General features: G+C 38.3%; 1 protein-coding gene across 1 annotated transcript in view; it reads right to left on the bottom strand.

The window, feature by feature from the left end:
* Atf3 (Activating transcription factor 3) overlaps positions 1 to 17,734 on the bottom strand; it is a 56,366-nt gene that overhangs the window by 17,880 nt on the left and 20,752 nt on the right. The window contains exon 2 of the mRNA XM_089263459.1: positions 7,159 to 7,190. The gene's annotated coding sequence lies outside the window, so the exon portion shown is untranslated. The remainder of the gene's footprint in view (positions 1 to 7,158; positions 7,191 to 17,734) is intronic.

Below are 17,734 nucleotides of genomic sequence, written 5' to 3'. Positions count from 1 at the left end.
TAACATAATTTCAAGTAAGTAACATCTCCAATGCCGTAATCTCCATGCCAAATGTTATCGATAACAACGCAGTATTATCAATAGATAGCCATGAATAATCTATGATCCACTGTAAGTGTTTCTTCATAATTTATAGGTGCTTTGTAGTGCCGATTTCTACATACATATATGTAGTTTACGTATTTATCGATAAATTGCATCAGACTATGCAATCGAACACAATGAATGCGTCAGCCGAGTACACAGCAATGCGTTAAGCAATACACGTCTGTGGAATGCGTCAACGCACCTACGAATATACAACATATCTATGTATGTATGTATGTATATGTATAGCTGTGTGAATCTGAATTCATAAAGGTACGACTATCAGTCATTTAGTATCTGTATTTGTGCATGTGTGTGTGTGTGTGTGTGTGTACACGGCAAAAAAGAAACGTGATTAAACCAAGAATACTTAATGAATGAATAAACTTGTGACAAGTGTCGCCGACATTCTTTAATTGAATGCGAAATTTCGAGATAAGATTTGTCACAAACCAAAACAAAGACAAACAAAAAGCAAAAAAGCAAAAACCAAAAGCAAAAGCAATAAAAACAAAACTATTTTCATGAGATTTGGAAATTAGTTAATATGAGAGATGTATTAATACTGATTAAGTCTTTAATTGCATTCTTTAGCCTCGACGATGAGTAGCAAAAAAAAATATAGCTCTTAAGCGGTTATAGCTCGAGACATTTATTCGCACTTGAAGGTTGCTCAAGTGAATCAGTTGACACTTTACAACACTTGATTTGACAACTTGTCACGTGTCAGCTGTCAGCTCTCGCTATACCTTTCTCGCTCTCTCTCTTTCTTCTATTTCACTATGGCAGTTCATAATATCATATTATGGGTGTGTATATAGACATGTGGTTACTCTTAGTTAATCACACTTTACAGCACTGAAGCAATTGATTCTCTGTTGAGCTTTGAGTGTTACACAAATTGTGAGCACTCAGCTGCTTTACAGCACTCAGAAAAGAAGGCAAACCTTTTTTGTTGCTATGCAACACTGTTTATCAGCAAAAGCTGCTTACCAACACTGCTCAATTCTGCTATTCAGCTTCTAGCTGCAACCAAAAACTCTGTTGCATCTACCCTTCTGCATTTGACAGCACTAATGCTGTTCCTCTGGACACTTTGCAACACTGCACTCGCTTTAATGCTGTAGCGTTTCTCTGGTCATAGCTTTACTCTATAGGCTAGCGATTACCTACAGGCCTCATTTATGGCTCACTGACTGTCTTTGTCCACTTTTCGCTCAGTGTATATGCACAGTTATCTTCTTTGTTTTGTTTTGTTTTTTGTTGTTTTTTTTTTTTTAGCTATTTAGCTGTAAGTCGCTGTATCGCAGTGTTGTACAAGTGTTTCGTATGTATTTATGCGTATCTTAACTTGGACAACACGCACCTTTTTATTAGCATTACTCACTGATCAGATAAGTGTGTGTGTGTAGGTGTGTGTGTGTGTGTCTGTGTGTGTGATGTGCCCATTGCAAGGACGTTTGCAATCACAACTTTCATTATAATTTTTTTTATAATTTTTTTTTGTAGTTTTATCAACAACTTATCAGTTGTTGTTGTAGTTGTTGCTGTTGTTGCTGCTGCTGCTAGCTTGTCTTATGTCAAAGATGTCTTATCAGCAGCAACAACATGAAAGGCACAAAAAAAAAAACCTTTGAGTAAAACAAAAACCAAAAAAAAAAAAAAAAAAAACACAACAGAGAAGTGGAAATAAAATTCTTATCGTTTGGCAAAAGTTGCGCAGGTTGTTGTTGCTGTTGTTGTTGTTGTTGCTGCTGTTGTTGGCTGACTGAGAAAATCTAATTAATTTTGAGACTTAATACATGTGTGACATCAAAGCGATTTATGTTGATTATGGCCAGCACCGTCATTGACACAATCAGTTATCAGTGTTAACTGGGCCTTTTAATTTATTGATATTTATGACGGCTATATGTATGTGTGTGTGTGCGTGTGTGTGTGTGTGTGGAATTTTATCAAGCAATTGCTAGAGCCTTTATATTGTATGTGTTTTTGTTTCGCTTTAAGCTCTGTGGCTTTTGCTTAAAGACATTTAGTGCGCTCTTCACACCTTCACACCTCTGAGATACATTTGTATCTTTGTATCTATCGGTAGCTGTCAGTGCCATGCGACAGCTGTCAAAGCCGGCCAGTGCGCCGCTAATGATGATGATGATGACGATGCTGTTGTTGTTGTTGATGATGATCAACATGAATTTTATGAAAGAATTCGCATTAAAATTGTTAAATGTGTTTATTTGTTCCAAGCGAACAGCAGGCCAAATGGCTAAAAACAACAAACACACACACACACACACACACACATAGAGACTTGCTCTATAAATCTAATGGAAATTTTGTTGCACTGCCAGCAGCTGCCACTTGCATTGGAAATGTTCTCGGAAATGTGCTTCGTGGCATTCAACATGCAAAATGCGAAACGTGCAGCTCGTGGCAAGTCCAAGTTCCACAACCGCCCCCCCCCCCCCTCCCCCTCCCAACACTTTTTTGCGCTATGTAAACACAGAAGCCAAATACTTGGTATACCCTGACACCAAGTCAATGATATAGCTAAGGGTATCTAGTTTGTAAGACAATTTATGCAACTGAGCAGGAGCTGGAGCTGCAGCAGGAGCTAGCAGAGGCCTCGCACTTAATGAAACAAAGTGGAACCGACTGGAATGGTATTGCTCTTCCTGCAGATTGCTCTCTTCTCTCTTTCTCTCCACACTCTTTCACATTTGCTTGTTATCGATAAGTTATCGATATGTTTGCTTGGCTTTAAGGCCTCTAAGACCTAGAGATATGGAATATGTACTCTGAAAGTATATGTGCCCTGAATTCAAAGTGCTTGAAGTCTCTCTGGGCACGTACCAAGAATAAGTTCCCTCAGAGACCTGGCACACCAAGGGAGCCCTTACATTAGATTATATTCTATTGATTCTATTCCATTGATATCTGTGTATCTCCAGGGGTATCTGCCAGTCGAGCACTGCCAACATTCTAGAGAATTGCCAAGCAACAAAAAGTAATATATATATATATATATATATATATACGTATATATATGTAGTTTGAGATTCATCTTAGCGGAAAACTCATTCAATATCAGACACAATTTTCCAAGTAGTTGAAATCTAGTTGCTTGCCGCAACGAAAGTCCATTTCCGACTCGGGTCGGCAGCAACTGGTGGTCGTCATTGTCTCGCGCTAGATACAGCTCTCTGTCTATTTTTGTGGTTGCAGCAATTCGTAAATTTTTTGGAAAATGGAAATTTGGTTTTAATTCATTTCGGCTCAGCTGTTCCACAATTTATTGCACGAGAGATAATTTTAATTAACTAAAATTTAGCAGTTGCCAAAAGTCAACAGCAGCAGCAAATGTATTTTAATCCATTTGAAGCGTTCAGCGTCGAGAGCTGGGCGTGTGCGAGCTCCAGTCCCCAGGGGCGGGCAGGGAAATTTGAAAATTTATGCGACAAGGCGTGCCAAAAAAAGAAAAGAAGAAGAGAAATGGGGGAAAAAACGACTGTGAAAATATCAATTAGTTTGTGCTCCAAATGTGTCCCGAATGTCGCTGGGATCGAGGCGTTGGAGCTGGAGTCGGCGTGGGCGGGCCGAGGTGTGGGCGGGGCGAGGTGTGGGCGGAGTTGTGCCAGAAGGTGTGCGAGTTGTGTGTGTTAACTGCAGCTAGGCACGCCTACAAAAGCACACACACACACACAATATATGATAGCACACACACACACACACACACACACACACACACACACAGACACACACACACACTCACACTCACTCTGCGAAATGTGAAACGACTTGGCGACTCGATTGTCCTTGACACATATTCCAACTATTTCGCTTGGCACGCACAACATTCATATGTGTGTGCGAGTGTGTGTGTGTGTGTGTGTAGTCAACGTCTTGTTGGGCTTCCGCCTGAAGCTTGGCCCTAATCCATTTGAACTTTTTACGTTTTACGTTACGTCCTCGCTGCCAACTCTCTGCCAAGGATAATAAAAGAAATTTTCTTCTAGTTTATGGGCCAGCGCAACTTTTGTGGCTTCCACAACGTCAGTGTGTGTGTGTGTGTGTGTGTGTGTGTGTGTGCCTGGTAATATAATCCTAATGGAATTTACACTGCAAAATTCACAATGTTATGCCAACAATAGCGAGGAGAGCATGTAACGTGGCCTTTTGTCATGCGAGTGCGATTTTCTAGAACATTTGCATTGCCCATTGAATCAAAGTTGAACAACAATTGAAACGAAATTGAATGCAAATTTAGGAAAATGCAATAATTACATAGGAAAAAAAAAAACAACAATTGCAATTAAATGTAATGCAAAAATCGTATTTCAACTTGTATATAAAATTGAATTGAAACTGATTGAAAACGAATTGAAATGGAATTGTATGTAGTGCAACTTTAAGTGCAATTCAATTATCTGAAATACTCTAATATAGTTGAAGCGACTAAAACTCAGCTTCAATCAGATTGAAACCCACTGAACTGCTTTCAACCTGGTTTCAATGAAAATTAACAGAATTTCGTCAAGTTTTTCTTAAAGTTGAATTGAAACTCAAATGGAATTGAAATGAAATGAGAACTGAAATTGCATTGCCTTCAAACATATTTAATTGATCATTAAGAAATATATAGAACTAGCTGTGTGTATTGCCCGGAAGCCTCGGAATAGATTTCGCTGTTGCTGTTTCGCTTGGCCTGCGTTGGAACAGAATATTTGAGAATAAACCCAAACACGAACGCAGAAGCTCACAGATTTCAGATTTCACATTTTATTTGTTTTTCAATTTTTATTATTATTTCAATTTTTTTTTTTTTTTTTTTTTTTGGTTGAAGGTCAAGTGCATTAAGGCGAAACGGAAATGAAAATGTTAAATAGATATAAAAATAGTCGAAAAACGAACAGCGAAAAGCGAACGAGCTGAGGGCAAAGCTGTTTGGGGCTGGGCCACGACCAGATAGAACATGGAAGCGTGCGTGAGTGTAGTAAATTCCATTTTATTTGATTTCGTATCGCCAGAGAAGGAAGATAGAGAGAGAGAGAGAGTGGGAGAGAGAGGGAGCGAATTGAGGGAAAAAGCAAAGCAAAGCAAACCTGCAAGCGCGTTTATCGTTAATCGTTATCCTTGAGAGAGGGAGCGAGTGTGAGAGAGAGAGAGAGGGAGTGGGAGTGTGTGAGAGAGAGAGAGAGTGTGTGGCAAGGAATGGCAGCTGGCACTTAATTGTGCGTGTCACGCAGCTACAACATGGACATGGACATGGACATGGACTTTTGGATGGCACCCACTCACGCACACACGCACACCGAACTGGGCGAGGCTCTGAGCGGGTCAGCGGTAAGGGCGGTAGGGGCGGTGGGGCGGAGGCGGCAAAGCTGTAGCCGCGTTCATAAAAGCGGAAATGCTGGCGCCGACATTATCATTTCAGCTTGTCTGTCTCTGTCTCTGTGTGTGTGTGTTTGTGTGTGTGCAATTATGATAATTGAGCGAGCGCTAGACAGAGACGGTAGATAGTGAGCGAGAGGCAGCATATAATGCTGCGAATTGGCAGACAGGTTAAATTGCGCGTAACTTGGCCTGACTTGGCTTGCGCACGCATTTTGATTGATTCGACGCCATTTGGGGCATGCCACATGCAGCAGCAGCAACGGCAGCAGGAGTCGCCACAAGGACACACAGCTGGCGCCACATTGTCTGCTGGACCTCACACTTTGCCTGCCACACCTTGTGGCAGCAACGCTGACGCACGCACGCACACATTGATTGCGTGCAGCAAATTAACCGTTGGCGTTGATTGATTCTGCGTCGCATTTGGCCAGGAAGCTGCGCTGGGCGGCTCACAGATTTCGGCCCGCAAATGCCATTTGGCAACTTGTTTACACTGAACGCGGCTAAAAATGGGCTGCCCAAGCCCGAACGGCCAATGGCCGGACATGTAAACAGAACAGTTGGCCTCTTTACATGCCTCGGCACAGAGATATAGATAAACATTTGGACATACATATAAAAAAAAACAATCCAAATCGATATACACACAAAATGCACGAAAATTGAACGGAAAATTGACTGTGATTGCATTGAACTTCAATTGCATTGAAGCATCTTGGACTTTTTACAATTGCATTGACTAATTGTAGACGTGATTGAAAGTGCTGCAGATTGATTTTGCATCGATATTGAAACTAAATTGAATACAAATCACTTTGCAATTCAATTATTCTTGTATGTATATTGAAATTGAGTTTCAATTTACATCCACGAATATTGCAATTATATATAATCAATATTCATCAATTCAATTTCAATTTTAATGGAATTTAAGAGTTCGCACGAGTTTAAGCCTTCATTATTTAAGCTTCCATTACAATATTGAACCGATTTGATTGTCAATTTAGCAGATTGAATGAGCCTAATATAATGAGCTTCAATATTTCAGATGCAAATTCAATGCGCATGAAAATTGAATAACAAATTGAATGTCAATCGAAATCAAAATTGAATGTGAATTGAAATTGAACGTAAATTTACTTGAATATTATAAGAAAATTGCAACAAATATATAAATATGTCTCTTTTGATTCTACAGCTCAAGCATTCAATATTTTAGTTTCAATTAACATAAATTGAATCGAATATTTTCACTTCTTTCAATTACATTAATGATGCAATTTAAAGTGCCAGAAATTGATCATGAATTCAAATTGAAATTGAATGTTGTGTATTTGAATTGACTGAAACTCGTTTTGGCATTCCATTAAAATAGCATAAAAATTGCCATTTTGAGTGCTCAGCCTCAGCTTCAATTTGACATTAGCAAATATCAGCGTAGGCTTAAGCATCGTAGCATTTTGTCACTCTAGCCAACATTTGTAAGCTTCAGCCGTGTTCAATCATGGGAATTGAATGAGAAGATTCAAATGAATTAAATGCGATTCTAGCGTTCGCTAATTATAATTGATGGCCATCGAATGAGCTGCGCTTTGTCAGGCTTAAAGCGGATTTTCAATGGACTGTTGCAGCTATTGCAGCTACCCCGGTCCCGGGGCTCGGTGCATTGAGACTTACCGTAAAATGCACGCAAGATGAAAACGTTTTGGCTGCAATGAGACGAAGCAACAGGTGGAAATGGTTAATAACATCATAAGGAATAGTTATATAGATATATGTATGTGTGTATATATATGTATGTATAGCTACATTAGTTTATTCATAGCGCATCGATAATTTGCAGCTTATGCCCATCCATTATGTGGAGTCGAGGAGCCATTGCCCCCTAGCACTACCCCCCTCTGCCACCCGCCAGCAGCTGCTTCACCCTGCAAGCATTTTCGATTATTTACTGTGTGTAAAAGACGATTGATGATTATTGATTAAAGCCAGTCCCCCTCCCCTACAGCTAGAGTACCCCGCGCCCGCCTCCACGACAGTCTATTAGCTTAAATTGGCGAACGACGCATGAATCATCGCCAAAAAGCAGAAGACAGCCGAAAAAGACGGCCGGCAAATGTTCGCCTGGGTATGCACGACTAGCAGCTACCCTAACGTATAGCTAACTCCCGCTCTCCGAGTCAGAGTCTCAGTGTTTGTCTCCCTCTTTCACGACTCTCTTTCCATAGAGTTTGATGAGACTCCCGTAGGGTTCACACCCAAACCAAATATGCCCCTTTCCAGTCAATTACGCGTGGTATATATAAGAAAACAACATCAAAATGTGCACAAGGCAAGACGTGAAAAATATACAAAATAATGCAGAGAGAGAAATAAAAAAAAAATGCCAAAAAGACGCTAAAAACAAACGCGCGTAGGTAGCGCCAATTTTTTAGGCAAACACTCGCAGCTGGCAGGGTGAGGCCTGGCGGGGGGAGTGTGTGTGTGGGAGGGAGGGAGGTAGGAAGAGGGCGAGCAGTTGAGTGTAGAGTGGAAGTGGGTTGTGTCCATTAATTTAGCTTAAATCTTGAAAGCAAACGACGACAAAGACCAAAAAAAAAAAACGAAAGACGTTTTGTTTATTTGGCTTTTCGTGCACGCATCAATATACATATGTATATATGTATATATATGTGTATGTGTGTGTGTGTGTGTGTTCAGTATTTCAGTGTATTTCAATGGCCCCTTCGACCGGCCGATCAATTTGCAACATTTGTTGAGGATTAAGACCTCTCTCGCATTGCAACGCTGTTTGCGATCTCTTAATGGCATTCATTTGCTTGAAATGCCAAAAGGCGTTAAGCGTTATGCGTTAAGCGTTAAGTAGGCAGCAGCATCAGAAAAAAAAGGAGTACCAAATATCAAACAAAATACAGTAATTACTAAGAGTTTGCTTATTTTGTGCGAATTTTCACATATATTTTGAGAAATGGCCAAAAGAATATCAAAAATTGAAAGCAAAAACAAAAAAACCCAATTAGCTTCAATTAAGAGAGCTGCTAAAAGGTGATAAAAAGGAAGTTAAGGAGCGAGAGTGAGCGAGACGGAGGGTGGTTGGGGTAAAGTTAAGGCATGCAGTTGAAGTTTGATTGAAATTCAAATTGAAAAAGAAAAAAACATATTTAAAAATTGAAATTGAATTGCAGTTGAATTGAAATGGACGTTGAATAGCAGTTATAAATTGAAAATGAAAACAAACACAAATATAAAAATTGAAATTGAAATTGAATTGAAGTTGAAATTGAATTGAAATTGAAGTTGAATAGCAGTTGTATTAGAAATTCGAACTCAAACTGAAATAGTTAACATATAAAAATTAAATTGAAAAGGAAATTGAGACGAAATTGTGTTAAATTGAAAATAAATAAAAGTAGAAATTGAAAATGAAATAGATATCGCAGCTTAGTATAATATGGTAATAAATATTGATGTTGAAATTGAAACTGTGAAAGAAAAGCCAACAAAATATGGAAATTGAAACTTTGTACTTTCAATCCAAGTGAATTCAATGTGATTGAAACTCAGTTAAAGCTGAAAATGACCAAGAGGCATAGGCTCAAGGTAAGAAATTGAAATGGAAACGAAATGCAGATCGCGCATTTTTCGTAAGATTGAATTGAATTGAATGTGATTGCGACTCTGCTTGAGTCAGATTCTAAAAACGAACAACAAAAAATTCAAATTAAGAAAATTTAATTAAAAAAAAACAAAAAAAAAATGCAATGAAAATGAAAAATTACAAAAAATAAAAAATGTAGAGAGAAAAAAAAAAAACGCGAAGAGGCGATTGTTTAATTGTTGAGCGCTTGAATTGAATTAAGCCTTAATGAAATGCAAAGTGCTTCGCAGGTCATCATCATCAAATGAAGCTCATGGATATAAAATATAAAAATAACAAGCTAAATTAAAAATAAACAAAATGTTGTACATTGAAACGTGCTGCTAATAAGTGAGAGAGAGAGAGAGAGAGAGAGAGAGAGAGGGAGGGGCGAGAGAGACATGAATTTGTGTCTAGAATGAATGTGACTGTGCTTTACGACTCTCATTAGCAGTCATAAGATTTATAATACTGGAATCACAAGTGCTGCCCGTTGCTCTTTCTCCCTCTCTATCTATATCTCCCTCTCTCTCTCTTTTGTCTGCTCATTTGTTTATTTGTTTGCTAACCCATTGACATTAGATAGTAAATTGTATTTCGTATACTCAGAAACAGCCTTGGCACGTTACATGGACAAACATGCTGATCTATGTGATCGATGACAGGGCCCAAGCGATAGGGCAATAGCGCCATTCGATGCGCGAACTGGAAAACCTGGCCCCCCCGACACACTCTTGTCACCAGTTATATCAGCTAGTTGATCGCCGTGATCAATTTGCTGATCAGGCGAGCTATGTTAATTGACTGGCAGAGACCAGAACACACACAGATTTGTCATTTATAGAGAGCTCTGCTTTGATCGAGCGATCAGTCTTCGTTTAGTATTGGAGTTTCGTATGAAGTTCCCGGCATTCGACTTTAGCTGTTTCTTGTTTCTCTTTCGCGCTCGTCACGATCATCAAATTAGAGACATCTCTGATGAATTCTCTATGCTTTGCCCTGGCTTATCCACAATTCCTTGATTAGTGATCAATTATGCTTGCAAATCTGTTCTGATTTGGATTCCCATTTGCTTTATCTCTCTCTTTCATCTTCCGCTCTGTCCGTCTGAGCTAATTAGTAGATCATTAACTTTATATGATTATTACATTTCAGTGATATCTATATGTCTTCATCTCGCTCGCTGTTTCTTTCTCTTTCTCTCCCTAGATGTGCTCCATGTTGCTTATGGGCTTATTAGCTGATCATTAGCTTAATATTGGTATTATATATTAGTATATATTATGTATATAGCTGTCTATCTATCTCTCTATTCATTTCTCTATCTCTCTCTGTGTCTCTTTCTCGCCCCTCTGATCAGCTGTTTGACATGTAGATTGACTGATCAATTAGCGCCTATCATTTGACCTTCATCTTAGCCATGCCAGCTCTGATCAGTCCATAGATCCCGAACGAGCTGAAATCGATGCCAATTTGAATAATTTGGATGAAAGAAACGAGCTCTTAACGGGCCATTCTTTGCAATTAACCAACGACAGCTGCTCCACAAACGGCGCCCGTAAAAAGCTCAAACCACAGAGAGAAGAAAACAACAACAACAACAACAACAACAAACAAACAACAATTAAACGAAGCACATTAAAAATTATTTAATTAAGTGATTTTAATTTTTTCGCTCAACTATTTACGATTTGGCTCTCGTTGATTGTCTAATTTCATTAATCAAGGGATGGCCAGGGAAATGCTCGGGGTGCCACACACACACACACACACATACATCGGGGAGCTATATGTGGGGCTAAGAGGTTGACCAATCAAGCGCCTGACGTAAATTGATTGGCAACCAGCCAGGGGCAACAACAAAAAGCAGGGGGGGCGGGGCGGATGTGAGGGAACTGACGATCGTTAGATCGTTTTCTATGTCAATTAGAATAGTTGAATTTGACCTCCAGGCGGCGCGATGGAGCGCCAAGCCGAAGTCTCTTTGTCTCATCTCGATTATGATTCGTTGCGTGGGCGTTGCACATAAATCACACTTACGAGGGCAACGAAACGCACATACAATAGATAAACCGAAAGTCTCCTAACCCCCCATCCCCTTCCCCTCCAGCTCTCTCCTAGTGGTAATTGAATAATAATCGTTTAATTAGCGTGCCAAATGTCTAATTGGGCCAAAAAGGAATAGAACACAAGAAGAAGAAGACGAAGAAGAAGAAGACAGTTGCGGCGCTACCTTGACAGCATTTTGGGCAGCTGCTCTGGGCCACAACCACGCACTCGACGCCTTTTAAAGCGACTCCCAGCTCGCATCCGAGTCGAAGTCGAGCGAGTCTCATCAAACATTTCCATACGAAATGAGACGTCAGAAGGCGGCAAATGGGCGAAATGCTAATGACCAAAATACAAAATACCAAATACAATATACAAAATACCAAATACAACAACAACAAGAAGAAAACGAGAACTGCGCATCTGTTCTTTAAAATTTATGGCCAGCTTTTGGTTATTTTTTTTTTTTCCTCATTCTTTTTTATTTCTTTTTAGTTTCTGACATATAATTTTAAAACAATAAACATAACAAAAGCCGGGGCGTGTCAACTGGAATGGAAACTGAAATCTAAGCAGACAGAGCGTGAGAGAGAGAGAGAGCGCGAACTGGCTGACCCTCGCTTACAACTGGGCTCGCTCTCGGTCATCTAATGCTTCCGGTTTAATTAGGCTTAGCCCGCTTTTCGGTCCACGCACTCGCTCAAGTTGAAGGCCTGGCCACCTCGATAAGATATGCCCAAAATACATATATCTATCTATCTATCTATATATATATATATATATATATATATATCTATCTATATATATAGTATAGTCGCTGTGTGTCGGCGTTTATTGATTGCCTGGCCAAAGTACAGCGCCCATTAAAAAGCCATTACAAAATACAAAAACAACAACAACAACAACAACAACAAGTTAAGTACACGGCATATAAGTAACAACAACTTGTACTCATGTAGCCTACGATCGTAGCTATAAAAGAGACGAGTCAAAAATAAATACCCAAGCATAGGCTGAACGGGCATAAGCGACTGACTGAGATACCCTGTTCGAGGCGAGCTGAGAGTTGATGAAATACATCAATCAAATGCCACACTTTCTCCATGCTCTAGCCAAACTTTAGCTAAGTTTTATCTAAACTTTATCTATGATCTGCAAGACCTTTGCTTTCTTCATACTAAAATTGATGAATAGCATAAATCATGGAGCATATTAAATCAAGACTTTGTTTAGATAAAGTACTTGGCTCCATCCAAGCTTCATTCAGCTTGAAGAATCCCAGCTGAAGCCCCAGCTCTGGTACCTAATGGAAAACATAAATCAAAGCAAACTCTTTTTATAGATTTTATCCAAGTTTCATATAAATTTTATCCAGTATAGATTATATATAAGCTTGCTGCATGCTCCACCGGGCATAGAGCAGCTTAACAAATAGATCAATCCATAGAAAACAATCCACTTTATTCAAAGTCGACTTAAGCTTTATCCAACATTTAGCTAAGCATTAACTAAATTCACATAATGGCTGTGACAAACATAAATCATCATCAAAATTGTATCTAGATTTTATCTATGATGGATTAGACCCAGAAATTCCCCAGACGCTTCACAAAGCACAAAACATTTCACAGAAAATCAATGAAAACTCTAAACCGCATTCGATTTTCATACTTTATCTAAATAGTATCTAAACTTTATCTCAACTACTCTTATCTATCATATATCCAGTTTTTATCTGTGATATATTATACTATATACATCAAATTTATGTAGCCCTTATCTATGTTAGAGCATATCAGATACAAGTCTCTAACTAGCAAGTCAGCAGATAAGCTTTGTTCACGCTCTAACAGTTAAGGGAATACAGCTCGATTTAGGTATAGAACTCCAAAAGCTATTGAAAAACGAAATTAAATATAATTTCCTACTTATACGCCTAGTTCGTATACCCAAATTTACAATAATCTAAAGTTCGAATGCCGAGATAACCAAGAGCCAATGTCAATAACTAACTATGCTTCACTAGCACCTTTTACAGGGTATGCAGCAACGACGGGAAGTTCATGCCCAAAAGCCGTGTCTAAGTTTGTCTGTGGCCCGTTTTGGATTTCCGCTGCATGTCAACGACATGTGCCACATGTGACCCCTCCCCCTCCCCCTTCTCCCCACCACTCGCACCGTCAGTTGATCACTTAAAGGGTTTTTGGGATTGAGCTGTATTTGCCCATTGATAATGAACACCAATTATCGTATTGGACGTTTGTTTGCAGTTGGCTCTCGCTGGTGCTTGGCATGCAAACGGCGCCCCAACGCCTGACCAGACGGAGACACACAGACCCCAGACACGCTGTCGATAGAGAGAGAGAGAGAGAGAGAGCGAGAGAGGGATAGTTCGGCCCCAATGGGAAGCATGTGACCAAAAGTCAAGACAAGACTATTTGACCGTGACTCAGTTTTTTCTTCTGCTTCTGCTTCTTCTTGTTCATTTTTTTTTTTTTTTTTGTGAGTAATTGATAAATATTTGTTGATCTGATGCATTTATTTGGTCTTGTGTCTTACGAAGTTTACATTTCCCTTTACAGCTTGAGTAATGCAGCCAACTGAAATGAACTTCCAAATAACAGCCAGCTGAGTAAGCGAAACTCACTGCGAATGCGTGGAAATTGCCTAGGAGTCATGCGAAAACAAATTCGATAAATGTTATCGATTATATGTGAGTAAGCAGGGAACCATATGACTGTACCGAGCAGTTAACAAATCAATTCGTTACAGTTCATGAGTATGTGAATGTGAATGTCAAATCGATAAATAATCGATAACATTTGGTTGAACTAGTAGGTCACTTTGCGAATGAAAGGATATATAAAATGAAAATGAGGTCATTACAAGCAAATAAAAAATAAGTTATCGATAAAGCTATCGATAATACGCTTTTCGATGTAATTCATCAGCCAATGAAAGTTATCGATAATCGTAATCGATAAATATATTATATACAAGTATGTCGATATATTACGATTACTCTCCAGCAGAAGAACTATCGATAACATCACGTATTGTCTATCCGAAACTTACTTTCTACTCACTCAACCCTTTGGCTGCTAAGATCCAAAAGCCTAAGACAATGCTGGAGAGACATGTATATTCATGTATATAAAAAGAAATAATGCTTAGCCTTAGTGATATATGCGAGCCATAAATTCACACTCTGCGCCACCTGCCAACAGGAACTCATGAGAAGTGAACAAAATATAGAGAAACTAGAAACAAAATAAAAAACATCGAAAATCTGGTCCAATAAAATGTCATGCAAAATATGTAAATGTATAGCAATAAATTAAGTTAAGTGCGTGTTTTACATTTTCCAGCTCGCGCAGACAGAAATGAAGAAGCAGCAAATACAATAAGAATGGCATAGCTATGAATGACCGACTGAGAGTTACCCTAGCCTTACGACTTTAATTTGAGTTGAGGGAGAAAAGCTTAATATTTGATATTTTCCTTGATTAAAACAATATCGATTGGCTTTTCTTTTGGATTACTACTCTGGCAGAGAAACATTTTCTGAGTAGCGTCGAACTCTATGTAGCCAAGCTGCCCGAGATTCTGGAACCACTTGGTCAAAGCTAATTCGATTTCTCATTCAGATATTTCATTTTTCTTTAGGAAAATCTTAAAAATCTTCTCTTCATTTGATCTGAAGTGTTGCATACTCTGCCCCGAAAAGAATCTACCCTATTCGACGAATTTCGATTATGTTCAAATCAAAAATGAGTTGGAAAACAAGCAAACAAAAAAAAAACACGAAATGGAAAAAGATAAAAGCAAGAAATTAAGATCAAGACGAGCGAGTATCAAAAATCTTTTGGCACACTTTGCGCATAAATTTCGGACTCATTGGGTGGTACGTGAGTGGATATCTAACTATATATGTATGTATGCATAGATATAGGTGGTATATAAACTAAGAGACGCATTTGAGTGGGCGTTAGTAAGACTAAAAGGAGGCAGGGGCAGGGGGCAGGCGGGGCCAGAGGTATTCCATTGTGTCGGCATTCGCTTTGTTGTGCTCACACACAAATCGGCAAAAATCAGCTCCTTATTATTACATTAATTGATTGATTGATTGACTCGCACCGCTCTAATTGCAAATTGGCCAAGCGCCTATCAAGCGGGGGCGTTGACGGGGGCGTGGCAAGTGCAGTGTAATCACCAAAGCACGCTTGTCGCTCAAATGCTCAATGTCAGCGTCAAATGAATGTGAACAATGCAACTGCAATAACAACAACAACAACAATAACAATAGAAATAGCAACACCCACTCAGAGCGCATGCGAATTGATCTATTTGTAATACCCAAGCGCTAACGCATTTCAACATATAATAACATAAAACAATACATTTTATTGTTAACACAAAAAAGGCCGAGCCAGAAGTACAATAGAAACGCACAAAAACTAATTAAAAATGTGGTAAAAAGCAAATAAAAAGCACTTGACAATGCGAACAATACCAAAGAAAAAACACGAAAAAAGAAAACAAAACATCGTAAAAAATAATAATGACAATAAAAAAAGGCAAAAGAAGTGAAAATTTTGGTATACACAATGCGAGCTGTACTATCTAGGGAAGCTAACAAGTTGTTCTTTCATATATGTAAAGCTCAAAAAAGAGTTCGGCGCCTTAAAAGACAAAAGTCAATTAAAACCAACTATCGTAACTCAAAGATGCGCAGGCGAAGCTTGACCAAATTTGGTATAGAACTCGAATGAATCACCATGAGTTAAACTAAGTGAAATTGCAAAAGTTTGAAATGCATATAGAGCGAGAAAGTATGTGATATTGGATAATATATTCGATAAAAACTGCAAAAATAACAGATAAGACACATTCAAAATATCACATACATATATATTATTTATAATCATGTATTTTTCCTTTAAGAACATATAAAACCAGCCCCAGCACCGTCAGCAACTATCGTAACTCATAGGACAGCAGCCAAAACTCACACAAATTCAGACTAGAGATGATCTGTAAATGCTAATTAGTAAGTCTAAACACTTTTGGCATATACTCTCTGTATATATAGATTAGTTAATATGGAAAATCAATTAAGAACTCTGTAATTTCTAGTTGATATAGCCAGCTAAGCTAAACCAAATGGCTAAACAGTCCCAAATTGGCAACTCGAGACATCAATTTGAAAATGCCTCGACGACAGAGTTCGGTGCGCTTTGAAGACCAAAAACCGAAAGCAATTTGTATGCATATGATAGAAACGCCATAATTATGATATCAGTTAATATATATGTACAGTATATATATATATGTATAGACATACATATGTCTTATACATATATATATGCATATATTTAGATATATGTATATGTGTGTATTATTGTATAATTTATGATATATTAATTTATTTCAAGTGTATTTTTAATAAATTGCTTATTGTTCAAAATGAGTTTTGCCTGTTAATGAGCAAACAAAAAATAAATAAATAAATAATTAGATGTGTATACAAGTATATATATAAATATAGATGTATATGCATATATGTGGATATACATAAATATGTTAAATAAATAAATTGGGAAATGAAATACGGAAAGACAAAACTGAAATTGATTAAAAGAGGTGCGAAAAGACGAAAGAGAACGAATAGGTGATACTCTAGTAGACAAAGTATATATAGTATACATATATTCTCTAAATGATATACATATATATATTATGTATATCTGCATATTACGTATATATGTATGTAGTATATATTTGTATTAAGTTGGAATTTTATAAGAAATCCTTCCTCTACTCTACTCCACTTTAGATATCTGAAGTATCTTAAATAATAAAAGCAAATATTTTTACAGGATTATATCTATAATCTAGCTATATCAGGTAGTCTAAGTATATATATGAAGTATATTTGTAATATATATATTTGTTTTATAAATTTAGATTAAGCAGAGATTATTATATTAGAGATATATTATAGATACATATATATTCATTTATATTTAAGCTGTAGAGAAACTAGTTTCCCACTAATGAATGGCCAGGTGTCATGCCAGTGTGCGTGAATGGGAAGTTGCAGATACAAAAGTATCTAAACACACACACACACACACTCACACACACACACACGTACACTCAACCCATGAAATGCCAATGAACCAAAGAGGCCAAAAAGCACACGACGCTGGATTTTTTTATTTGTTTTGAATAATTTATGAATGTTTGCCAAATGGCCAAGAGAATTTGGTTTGTGGCCCAATCAATGGGCCATTTGAAAGTCAAACATCAAGCCACAAATGGGCTCAGAACCAAATGCACTCCCACCAGCTACACCTACAACACCCCCCCTCTCAGCCAACCCTTGCCCTACCGCTGCCCCTGCCCCTGCCCCTGCTCCTTCCACTGCTTTAGCATCCACACCTTGCTGCCAATTCGGTCAATGGGCCAGGCGACAAAGACGTCAGCGACGCTTGGCATCGTAAATGTGACAAATAGACTAAAGTTTTAGCGCATTTTTCTTAGTCAGCAAACAATACACACACA

Source organism: Drosophila navojoa, chromosome X (genome assembly GCF_054131105.1).
Source record: "Drosophila navojoa isolate 15081-1374.11 chromosome X, UAZ_NAV_1.0, whole genome shotgun sequence".
In the NCBI taxonomy this organism is placed as follows: Eukaryota; Metazoa; Arthropoda; class Insecta; order Diptera; family Drosophilidae; genus Drosophila; species Drosophila navojoa.
Note: the sequence above shows the minus strand (reverse complement) of the source record. Positions and strands in the feature narration are given on the sequence as shown.